Source organism: Engystomops pustulosus, chromosome 11 (assembly GCF_040894005.1).
Source record: "Engystomops pustulosus chromosome 11, aEngPut4.maternal, whole genome shotgun sequence".
NCBI classification, from domain to species: Eukaryota; Metazoa; Chordata; class Amphibia; order Anura; family Leptodactylidae; genus Engystomops; species Engystomops pustulosus.
In genome coordinates, this window is record NC_092421.1 from 85625766 (window position 1) to 85638804 (window position 13039).

The following is a 13039-nucleotide window of genomic DNA, read 5'->3' on the forward strand; positions in this document are numbered from 1 at the left end:
AGTGCCGCCGCCATTACTACTATACTGGTAGTTACTAGCAGAAGAACAATAACTCCCAATGTAATGTTATAGAACAAACACTGATTATACTTTTCGTTTTGGTTTCCCTTAATATTATTATTTTAATAGATCTAAACTATTATAGAAAGGGAACATTACAACATACATACAACACATATACAATCCCCACAGTAGATATCATCGCAGGGAATCATCTCTCGTGTGCAATATTTATTAACCCCCTGTGCGCCGCATCTCTGCTCTGTGCTGAGAATAATCCCCAGACATGTAACCATCATCTCCCGTGTCCTGGGGGCTGGTGACATTGGGGACAGCAGTGATGGCAGCAGCATTAGTGCAGGGAGGGAAAGTGCAGCTCATCCCTCAATGTCCATTGTCCGGAGCAGGCGCCAGGGACAAATACCTGAAGGTTACCTGCTCATTGTTACGGGATAGAATTATCTGCACATCTCTCCTCCATGTGTAGATAACATGTCACTTGCCCCCTGACCTGTCCTCAGCACTATCATCATCATCATCATCGCCCTCATCCTCATTAGTGGCGCTATTAGCGCCTCATTTCTCCATAGTTACCACTACAACAGCACTTACTGATACTACATTTACCACTACTACTACTACTACTGCACTTACTGACACTACAATCACCACCACTACTACTACTACTACTACTACAGTACTTACTGTCACTACAATCACCACTACTACTACTACTACTACTACAGTACTTACTGTCACTACAATCACCACTACTACTACTACTACTACTGCACTTACTGACACTACAATCACCACCACTACTACTACTACTACTACTACTACTACTACTACAGTACTTACTGTCACTACAATCCCCACTACTACTACTACTACTACTACTACTGCACTTACTGTCACTACAATCACCACCACTACTACTACTACAGTACTTACTGTCACTACAATCACCACCACTACTACTACTACTACTACTACAGTACTTACTGTCACTACAATCACCACCACCACTACTACTACTACTACTACTACTACTGTACTTACTGTCAATGCAATCACCACTACTACTACTACTACTACAGTACTTACTGTCACTACAATCACCACCACTACTACTACTACTGCACTTACTGACCAGCAATCACCACTACTACTACTACTACTACTACTACTACTACTGCACTTACTTACTCTACAATCACCACCACCACTACTACTACTACTGCACTTACTGACTCTACAATCACCACCACTACTACTACTGCACTTACTGATATTACAATCACCACTACTCCTACTACTACTGCACTTACTTACTCTACAATCGCTACAACCACCACTACTAATATTACTAATGCACTTACTGACACTACAATCACCATTACTACTGCTACTGCACTTACCGACTCTACAATCACTACTACCACCACTACTTATAATACTAATGCACTTACTGACACTGCAATCACCACCATCATCCTTATCACCAGTGTCCTTTATAATAGCAGATAGTTTACACACAGTTACCACTACACTATCACTACATTGCCACCACTACCACTGTAATCATCCTAGCCTGGATAGTAGCACCTAGTTTACGAACAGTGACCACTACTAGGGTAACTAGTTACACTACTACTACTACTACCACACGACTATTAAAATCAATGTAATCATCCTAGCCTGGGTAATACCACGTTGTTTACACACAGTGACCACTACTACTGTAACTAGTAACTCCAGCAACACAACTACTACTGTCATCATCCTAATCATAATTAGCCTTGATAAGAGCACCTACAATGACCACTTTTTCTGTAACTAGTGACACTACTACAACACTGCTAAAACTACTATCGCTGCGATCATCCTTATCATCATTATCAGTCTGGATAATAGCACCTAGTTTACACACAGTGACCACTACTAGTGTAACTAGTTACACCACCAACATATTACTACTACTATTACACCACTATTAAAACTGTGATAATCCTAATCGTAATTACCAGCGCTATTAGTGCCTCTTTAAAACGTAGTTACCAATGCTACTGCAAGTTACACTACTACTACTAGTTGCAGTTGTGGTATTATCTTCTATGTATCTATGTATCTATCTATCTATCTATCTATCTATCTATCTATCTATCTATCTCCTATCTATCTATCTATCTATCTCCTATCTATCTATCTATCTATCTATCTATCTCCTATCTGTCTATCTATCTATCTATCTATCTATCTATCTATCTATCTATTATCTATCTATCTATCTATCTATCTATCTCCTATCTCTCTCCTATCTATCTATCTATCTATCTATCTATCTATCTATCTATCTATCTATCTATCTATCTATCGCTCTCTCTCTCTCTCTCTATCTATCTATCTCCTATCTGTCTATCTATCTATCTATCTATCTATCTATCTATCTCCTATCTGTCTATCTATCTATCTATCTATCTATCTCCTATCTGTCTATCTATCTATCTATCTATCTATCTCCTATCTGTCTATCTATATCTATCTATCTATCTATCTATCTATCTATCTATCTATATATCTATCTATCTATCTCCTATCTGTCTATCTATCTATCTATCTATCTATCTAAAAGCAAAAAAGTGGCAGCACTCCAAGGATTCCTTGGAGTGCTGCCACTTTTTTGCTTCTATATCTACACTCTTTGGGTAAGAGTATTGGGATAGCACCCGTCTGAACCTTTTTTCCTGAAGGCTGTGCTGCTTTGCAATTTTTGTTTGTTTATATCTATCTATCTATCTATCTATCTATCTATCTATCTATCTATCTCCTATCTGTCTATCTATCTCTCTATCTCTCTCTCTATCTATCTATCCTTTGTATTTATATATCTCATATCTATCGATCGATCGATCTATTTATCTATGGCACCCCTGTCTCAGTGTTTTGGTTAATTACCTAATAGGCTACTAATTATCTAATTACTGTATTTGCACCCTCCCCTTTTCTCTGATTGCTCTGTCAGATATGTGTCAATCTGTACTGATGAATATAATGATATTATGGTATAACTCCAGCCCCATTATCTAACTTGCTCAACTGAACATAACGGTAATGTCAATGCGATTTTCAACCGATACATTAAACCTCCATTCTTTACTTTTAGGAAGGAACGGAGGTAGTGATAACTACTACTCCACCACTACCACTATCATCATCCCAAATCGTCAGGAGACTATTCACAGTACCCTTCATTTTCTCCCATAAACAAGTGAAGATTGTAGGTTTAAAGGTATCAGTTCAAAATCCCATTTATGTCATACGTTATTGTCAGTTTTGTCATGGATCCGTTATCCATGCGTTTTATTTTCAAACGGAGGAAAAGTGCTGCAGCCTCCGTCCAAAAACGCATGAATAACGGATCCCTGCCAATACGGAACATAACGGATGACATACAATGGATGTCAATGGAATTTTGAATTGATACATTACACCTATAGCCATCATATCACCTCTACTGCCGCATATAGTGAACATCACAAATCATCCTAGTGATTCTACAGGACTGGACTGCTGCAAATACCAACCCGATATTCAGATGATGACCACCTACTACTCCTATAACACTAAATACCACTAAATACTGATATCACCCTCATCTTAATAAGCATTTCATTACAATATACGTTAATAATTACTTTCTGTTTACCAACCATGTACACTAATTATTATCAGTCACAACGGCAAAACAATTATAATGTAATAAAACTGTAATAATAATACATAACGGATAGTAATTATTTTTTAATATATTTTATTATATTCATTACAAAGATTTGAATATATTAATGACTAAAAGAATAAAAATAATTATTATTCACAATAAATATTGGATATACGACAATGACAGCAAAATGCACAATATTTGTAAATACATAAAACTGACACAAAACATTAAACTAGCACGAATAATAAGAATATTAACATAAAAATTAATAGAAAATATAAATATTTTGTTTTGTGATAATAATAAAAACATAAACAAGAAAAAGGTTAATAATCCATGTAAATACTAGGGCTGCTTAAAAAAAAAAAAGTGTGTTAGCAGAACTCGCTTGGAGTCACCACCATCATCATCATCATCATCATCATCATCATGTCATGTTATAAACTCTGCTGATAACAGCTTCTATAACTCACGTCTGCAGAAGCCATCAGCATCTTATTATAAAGATGTAAATAATAATTATGACATTAATAATGTAATAATTATTAATGTATAGATAAAATTACAAAGCAACGTTTATATGACCAAAATATGTATTATTTTTTACTTTTGATCTGTGATGATTACTTATCTTTATTTGTATTATTATAAAAATTAATAATATCAAAAAGTATTTTTTTTACTATTGATAACAATACATTACTGTGTTCTTTTTTTTTTTGTATCTTTTATTGTGACAGTGGAAGACTTATTAGTGCAATTATGTCATGTGATTATTACTACTATAGTATAAATCCTGCTTTGCTTTATCCATCCCGGTGATGTGATGTTACCCCCCCCCCCCCAGCCTCCATGTATATGCAATGTGGTGAGGATGACCCCCAGCGCATCACATCTACCCTGTATATACACTGTGTGTACCTACTACACTGCAGTCACAGACCCAGCATCATCCCTGTGTCACCAGCAGAACAGAATCTATTTACTACAATGTAACTGTATATAAAATATGGAAAAGAAGAAAAAATTAGTATAAAAATATATATTTCGCTATTTATTCGATCTATCTTTTATCGAATTCAGACATCTATAAATAATCTATATGTCTGTTGTGATATAAAGTATTTATTGCTGTTTATTTTAATCTGTAAATATTTATATAAATTAGCAACGATACATAGTTGGATACATAGATAACAGATGATTGACAGATATGGGATAGATAGATGTGATATAGTTAGATCGATAGATGGTTAAATAGATAGATAGATAGATAGATAGATAGGAGATAGATAGAAAATAGATAGATAGATAGATAGATAGGAGATAGATAGATAGGAGATAGATAGATAGATAGGAGATAGATAGATAGATAGATAGATAGATAGATAGATAGATAGATAGGAGATAGATAGATAGATAGGTAGGAGATAGATAGATAGATAGATAGATAGGAGATAGATAGATATGAGATAGATATGAGATAGATAGATAGATAGATAGATAGATAGATAGATAGATAGATAGATAGGAGATAGATAGATAGATAGGTAGGAGATAGATAGATAGATAGATAGATAGATAGGAGATAGATAGATATGAGATAGATATGAGATAGATAGATAGATAGATAGATAGATAGATAGATAGATAGGAGATAGATAGATAGATAGATAGATAGATAGATAGATAGGAGATAGATAGATATGAGATAGATATGAGATAGATAGATAGGAGATAGATAGAAAATAGATAGATAGATATGAGATAGATAGATAGATATGAGATAGATAGGAGATAGATATAAATAGATGATAGATAGATAGATAGATAGATAGATAGATAGATAGATAGATATGAGATAGATGTGATATAGTTAGTTAGTTAGATCGATAGATAGATAAATGTGAAATGGACAGACAATAAATATGATACAGATAGATATGAAATAGATAGATAAATAGATGGATGTATATATATATATATATATATATATATATATATACATATATATATATATATATATATATATATATATATATATATATTCACATGACAGATAGATGTATGTGAAATAGCTAGATAATAAATATGATACAAATCGATTTGATAGGATTTAGCCAGATAGATATGACATATATATGTATATGTGTGTGTGATACAGATAGTTAATAGAACATAGACTGATTGATCTTGATAATATCCCTTATTAATATTCCTTTTTTATCCAGTTCTGTTTCATTGAAGCCAAATGTCTTTGCTGCTAAGGAACAGATGTCCATCCTGGCAGTGACATCATCACGATGACGTCAGTGTATTACAGTATCCTGATCACCAGGGATCTTCTGTGCCTGGATTACAGATTTCTCTTGAGCAGATATGTGATTAGTAATTCTCTGTGTGATGCCTCTATTCCCCTCCTGCCATTCACTACATGCAGATCCTGCAGAACCACAAGTCCCAGGAAGCCACGGATGGCTAAAGCTCTGGGCTACAATGATATCACTTTCCTCAGTTATCAGACAACTGCCCTCCTCAGGTTACTGACAATGACCACTCATGTATCATGGAACTACAACTCCCAGGTCATCATCAAGACGATGCAAAGGCTTGATGGGAGTTGTAGTTATGGTGGAGATGTCTCAACCACTTACCTCTCTGGAGGATTTCTTGGAGTGTCCCCAACATCTCCGAAGTCTTGAGGTCAATAATGGTGACTATTGGGTTAGTGAAGGGTTTATCCCAGGGTGACTGCTTCCTCCTGCTCTGCTCTTCCTCCTTGCAGGCTCTTTGTGAGACCTTCCCAGGCCTGGGCTCTTCTCTCTTATCTCCTTGTCAGGAGATCTTGGTTCTGTCTTGTCTCTCCTTAGTGCAAATATCCCCTTCTGCTCTTAGACAATCTGCTCCAGTCTACTTAAGAGGAATTCTGTGCTACACAACATAAATAATAGCCCCCCCAGTATATATATCTGTGTTATTACAAGTGCTATGAAATGATCTAATGGTGTTTACACCTATCCTCAGCCAGTGCCCCAGACAAGTACAGGCCTCTTATACAGGGGATATGCTGCTCTATAACAGCCTGGAGGGGAAAATCAGGGAGACAATATCCCATTGTGAGCAAAGTCCCTGCTAAGGCTAGAAATAGTAAGAATAGAGCAATATGCAACAATAAAATAATAATAAATAATACTTGTAAATTATTATTGTTATTATTATTATCACCATATAAAACTATAACAACACAAAGTTACTACTGGTAAAGATGTATAATATCACCACTGATATATATTAAAATCCCACTAGTATCACTTCCACAGTCATATAATAATAGTAGCTATAACAACAATAACATAACACTACTACAAATACTGTAGCAACACATATAATAATAAAAATAAGATGATACAAGATATAATACTATTGCAAATATAGCCATTTGGTCATTAATACTGACATAGTACTGTTACTACTACTACAAATATAACAGCACTGCCACTGTACAATAATAATCTCATAATAACAACAACAACAATAACAACAACAATAATAATAATCTCATAATAACAACAACAATACATGCCTCATATCATTTGTTAAGATAGAAGCTTATTCTCATAAGTTTTTTTTGTATTGTGTTTTGTGTTTTACATTGTTCAATAAAATTGATTCAACATAATAACAACAACAACTATACCAATGTTACTATCACTACTGCTAATTCTATTAGTACTATTGCTTCTACTACTACTTCTGCTGTTCTATAGTAGGACAGCAAGAATTGAAACATACAACTTCCATTATTACCTAAAATAATAACATTATTATTCCTACTTAAAAATAATTAATAATAATAATAATAATAATAAAAAAGTTTTTCGAACTGTACAGTAAACCTTTGTATCTGTTGAATGTAACCCTATACATGATGTTCTCAGAGACAAAAATGTTATTTATGCAGCCCCCCCCTCCCCTTTCCCTCCACATTACCCCAGTGTATGGAGATTCTGGCAATACCCTGACCCTGGCTATAAGTTACGACCTGTATACACTTCAGAAAATTTCTCTCCCCTGGCAGGTCACGTGGAACATGATCAAAAAAATCCTCAATTTATACATTTTCTTGCAATTTTCTGATTTGCAGAAATCCTAACTGCAATTTATATGAGTTTTATCTAATATTTGAGCAATTTACTATAGAAAGTGTAAGAATGTAAGTAGTGAATTTGTAACCTACTCCTCCTCCCCCAGGACTCTGAGGACGCCCAGCTGATGTCTTTGCAGTTCTTCAATACAGAAGATGAAGAATTTTCATTTCCTCGGCACCTACTTTACACTGTAATATACAGCAGTGTAAGGCCTCTTCCACACTTGCGTTGCAGATCACATCAGAGTCTGATCAGGGGGCGATCAGGGTTTGGTCAGTGAAAAACGCACATTTTGCATCAGAGTGCAATCAGTTTTCAGTCAGAGTTTGTTCAGTGTCTCAGTTTTTCACACGCGTTTTCAATGCAATTTCAATGCGTTTTTCATGCGTAGAAAATGCATGTGAAATGGACTCAGGGCTGAGCTCTATCTTTTCTATGGCAATTGATGCGTGAAAAACGCATTGCACTTGCATTGCACTTGCATGTGTCTCACAGTGCGATGCGTTTTTGATGCGTCTCCATAGACTTGTATGAAAAAAAATGCAAGTCTGAAAAGACCCATTGGTTACAATGGGTCAGAGTGCAATGCAAGTTCTGTGCGTCAAAATCATGTACAGAAAACGCGCGTGAAAAACGCAAGTGTGAAAGGGGCCTAAGTAGTGAGTAGTGTCCCCTCCTTACCTATAGAGTAGTCGTGCATCAACAAGGGTCACAGTGGCCCAGCAGCTACTCAATGGTCTTCTCTGGGACCAAGCTCCACAAAATAATGTGCCCCAAAAGTCCAGCAAAAGTTCTCAGGGGTCTATTTCCTCTGTGTGACTCTGCTTTTCATAGTCCATCACACTCAGGCTCAGTTCACACTGCCGTTCCATTTCTTACCTTACTGTAAAAAAAAAAAGAAAGAAACATAGGATTAACGTGTCCATTAAAAATCCCATTGACATCAATGTAAATATTATGTCACCAGTTATGTTCTGTTTTGGTAGGGATCCGTTATCCATGAGTTTTTTTTACGGAAAAAAGAATATAGAGGCTGCAGCACTTTTCCTCCGTTTAAAAAAAACGCATGGATAACGGATCTGTGACAAACGGACCATAATGGATAACATTCACATTAATGTCAATGGGGTTTTTAAGTGATATGTTACAGCGCCGTTAAACCTTTAACGGAGGTAAAAGATAACTTAATGTCATCCGTTATGGTCAGTGAGGCAGCATCCGTAACGGAAAAAAGTGATACAAACTCCATCATTTTTTCCGTCCAAAAAAACAGAAAGATTAAAAATTGTATTTACTTCAATGGGATTTATAATGGATCCGTTCAGTATCAGTTTGTTACTTTTTTAAGCGGAAGCTAGAAACAGAAATCTGAACGGTGGTGTGAACTGAGCCTAACATCTGGGGCGTTTGCATAAACTCTTGTCAGATAGATAGATAGATAGATAGATAAGAGATAGATAGATAGGAGATAGATAGATAGATATGAGATAGATAGATAGATAGATAGATAGATAGATAGATAGATAGATAGATACATAGATAGATAGATAGATAGATAGATAGATAGATAGATAGATAGGAGATAGATAGATAGGAGATAGATAGATAGATATGAGATAGATAGATAGATAGATAGATAGATAGATAGATAGATACATAGATAGATAGATAGATAGATAGATAGATAGATAGAGCTTTAGATAGAGGGTAAAGCTTTATTCCATGGCAACGTTTCGGTGGTTTAATCCACCTTTATCAATCATTACATACAAACTATTTAAAGGTGCATAGTGCTTCTCATTGGTCAGATGGTGGTAAAGTGCATACAGGTAAAGTGCTTACCTGTATGCACTTTACCACCATCTGACCAATGAGAAGCACTATGCACCTTTAAATAGTTTGTATGTAATGATTGATAAAGGTGGATTAAACCACCGAAACGTTGCCATGGAATAAAGCTTCACCCTCACGTTTTTGACTACAACCTTGGAGTGCTGCCTATTTTTTGGACTTATTTACAAAAGACCATTTGCCACGGAACTTACGGCTTTGCACCACCTCACTATTTAAACCAGTAGTGCTGCTCCGGATTTTTCTTTTTTTCTATTTTTCTTTTTTTCTAGATATATAGATAGATAGATAGATAGATAGGAGATAGATAGGAGATAGGAGATAGATAGATAGGAGATAGATAGATAGATAGATAGATAGATAGGAGATAGATAGATAGGAGATAGATAGGAGATAGATAGGAGATAGATAGGAGATAGATAGATAGGAGATAGATAGATAGATAGATAGATAGGAGATAGATAGATAGGAGATAGATAGATAGTTAGATAGATAGATAGATGATAGGAGATAGATAGTTAGATAGGAGATAGATAGGAGATAGATAGATAGATAGATAGATAGATAGGAGATAGATAGATAGATAGATAGGAGATAGATAGATAGATAGATAGATAGATAGATAGATAGAGGATAGATAGATAGATAGGAGATAGATAGATAGATAGATAGATAGATAGGAGATAGATAGATAGATAGATAGATAGATAGATAGATATGAGATGAATTATAAGTGAATACAATGCACTTTCGGTGAACTCCAAGGAACAGGTAAGTAAATGTGCGCCAGTAACTGGCAAGTCTTCTGTCATGTTCAGGTTATTTATCATCCGTTTTTCCTTTTTCCTAATGGAGATGGTAGTGTGAACTGAGCCTAAAGCTGATTCTTAAGGGTCTTATGATTTCCTTTCTCCCTTATTAGATGTCTGGCTGACAGCTTTTCTTCCTAATCCCCGCATGCACATGCACACTCGGCTTGTTGTGACCTTAGACGTGTTCTGATTGATCATGGCTTATCTCCAGGAACATAAGCATGAGGTGCTGCTATACAGCATGGCCTGAGTAACGGAAATGCCTTTCTGTTGTGCCCCTTATGTTGTGCCCCTTATGCTGTGTCTGGGGGGGATCACCGATCACCAGCTCTGATCTGTGAATGTCTCCTCTTGTTGTCATATAAAGGTTGTGCCATGGGTAGATCTGACCCTGTGACCCCTGACCCAGTGGTGAAGCCTCCAGACATATAAGATGCATCATTGTTGGCAGAGTTTGCTGTAAGTTTGGGATCCATTACTGTTGGGGAACCTAAAATGAAGCACTGAAGGTCTGTCCCATTGGAGAAGCCATTCTGGAATAGGGGTCAGTGGTTCCCCCACTACATAACCAGAACCATCTAACACAAACATACATCATCCATTCCCTCCACTTACAAACTGTGACTGATCTTTCGAGATAAATAATAAATGGAGCCGGTTATGGGGGTCTATATTGTCACCTTCCCCCTTAGATGACGACTTATTTTTATAGTCACTGATGCAAAATTATCCTGAGGGTCGATGACCTCTAGTTAATAGACCCTAATAGCCTCCATGTTGGGTTGTCTTCTGCTTGACCTCTGGACCCCAGTACTGGGCAGGAGCCTGGACCCCCGGAGGATCCTCTGTTACACTGCTGGACCAGTCCAATGCTGCAGACTAGGCTAAAACAATGGAGGGGGCGTGTCTGTGACTCACAGGAAGCCGCCATGTTGAATATTCCTACCTTTCCGTTTACAAGTCGATGCCTGAGATCCATCAGAACCACCAATCCCCATTCTGAGAGCCCCTGACCCATCTGTATAGACCAGACCTGCCCTTATATGAGCTGCACTGGACGGCTGGCCATCAATCAGGGCAGGATTTCTGTGTTTTCTGCTGGGAATTTTTCTTTCTGAAACCTTGTTTACAATCCCCAGAAAACCCAGAGACGCGGATGACGCAGGCGCTGGAAATACCAATATTTAGTAACATCTGCATCTGACCACCGCCGGTAACACACAGGGCGTCCGCCGCTTCATTCATGTCAGTCTGCGGCAAATAAGCAAATATTTGTATGAGCGAGCGCCTGCGCCCGGGGATCGGGCCGGATAATAATCGCCCTTATTAATGGTTATTTCATTGATATCATTAACGCAGCGTCTTCTCCCTGTTTACAGCCGGCTCGTGTCTCCGCCGCACTATTGGAGTGTTTAGACAGGAGGATTACTGTAATGAATGTGCGCTGTTACCAGGAGGGGCCCAGAACAACCCAGATGTGAGCGCCGTAGGCCCCTGCCCCATTCCCAGGGGTCAGGCGTCTTCCCATAATATTATCGGAACCTTGTATTGGGGGGATACGTTGTAATTTTCTGCATTATGTTATATACAGCATGGTCCAAGTGTTTCATATTTTGTCTTAATGATTTATTTGGAGGGAGCGGCAAAAAAACAAAAATTGCAATTTTTAAATCAAATATTTTATTTTTTGTTTCGAGTTATTTACAAAACAAATTATTAAAATTTAATTCAGTACTTTTTTATCTGTAGCACTGATATTTTTGGTGTCATTTTTTGAAATCATGTCTGCCATAAGTGTGGATTATTTTTCAGAAGCGCCTCCCATGGAGAATTTTGGTATGTTCTGTATATCATATCATATATGGGCTGAAATATTAATTATTGGCTCAAGTGGTTCTAGACGCATCCATAATATTTAAAAAAAATTCTCATTCATTTCTTGCGACAGAAATAAAATTTGGCACAGGTTATAGTTAATCTGGCAGGACAAGCTGTCCCACTCCAGGGGTGCACCAGCCATGAGGCGAGTTGAGCCTTTTGACTCAGGCAGCGCCACTGGTGGCAAATGGGGGGCAGCATCAGGTGTGCAGTCACTTGCTACAAAAAAGGATCTGACACATTAAAATAGTGTCTCTTCTCACCTAATGTCAGCATGGGGGGGAGACACTTCAAGAAGAACTCATTACTAAATGAATAAACCTGTATATTACTATTGGACGGGGCAGAGGGGTGTCATTCTATAGCTTGCCCGAGGCAGTAGAGAGTTTAGGTTCACCCATGTCCCCCACCGTGGCAATGGCCCCAATTATTGTGTCACTAAGTTGTATTCCACTTTCTTTACTCCTCTTTACCTGATGGAGAATGCCCCAAATTTTGTTACTTTTTGAGAGTTGCTCTTGGTAAATTGGGATACTTCAATTTGCCGGGGTAACCAGATCTACTATCCGGTGCTCTTCCAAAATCTCAAGTGTATGACCCCACAAATCTCCTCTAGACACTTT

The 13039-nt window shown here is 37.0% G+C and overlaps 1 long non-coding RNA gene across 1 annotated transcript in view; it reads left to right on the plus strand.

Annotated features, from left to right (window-relative positions):
* Nucleotides 1-6809, plus strand: part of LOC140106376 (uncharacterized) — a 15027-nt gene extending 8218 nt beyond the window's left edge. The window contains exon 3 of the long non-coding RNA XR_011850776.1: nt 5959-6809. This is a non-coding gene — a long non-coding RNA (uncharacterized lncRNA). The remainder of the gene's footprint in view (nt 1-5958) is intronic.
* The last annotated feature ends 6230 nt before the right edge of the window (nt 6810-13039 follow it).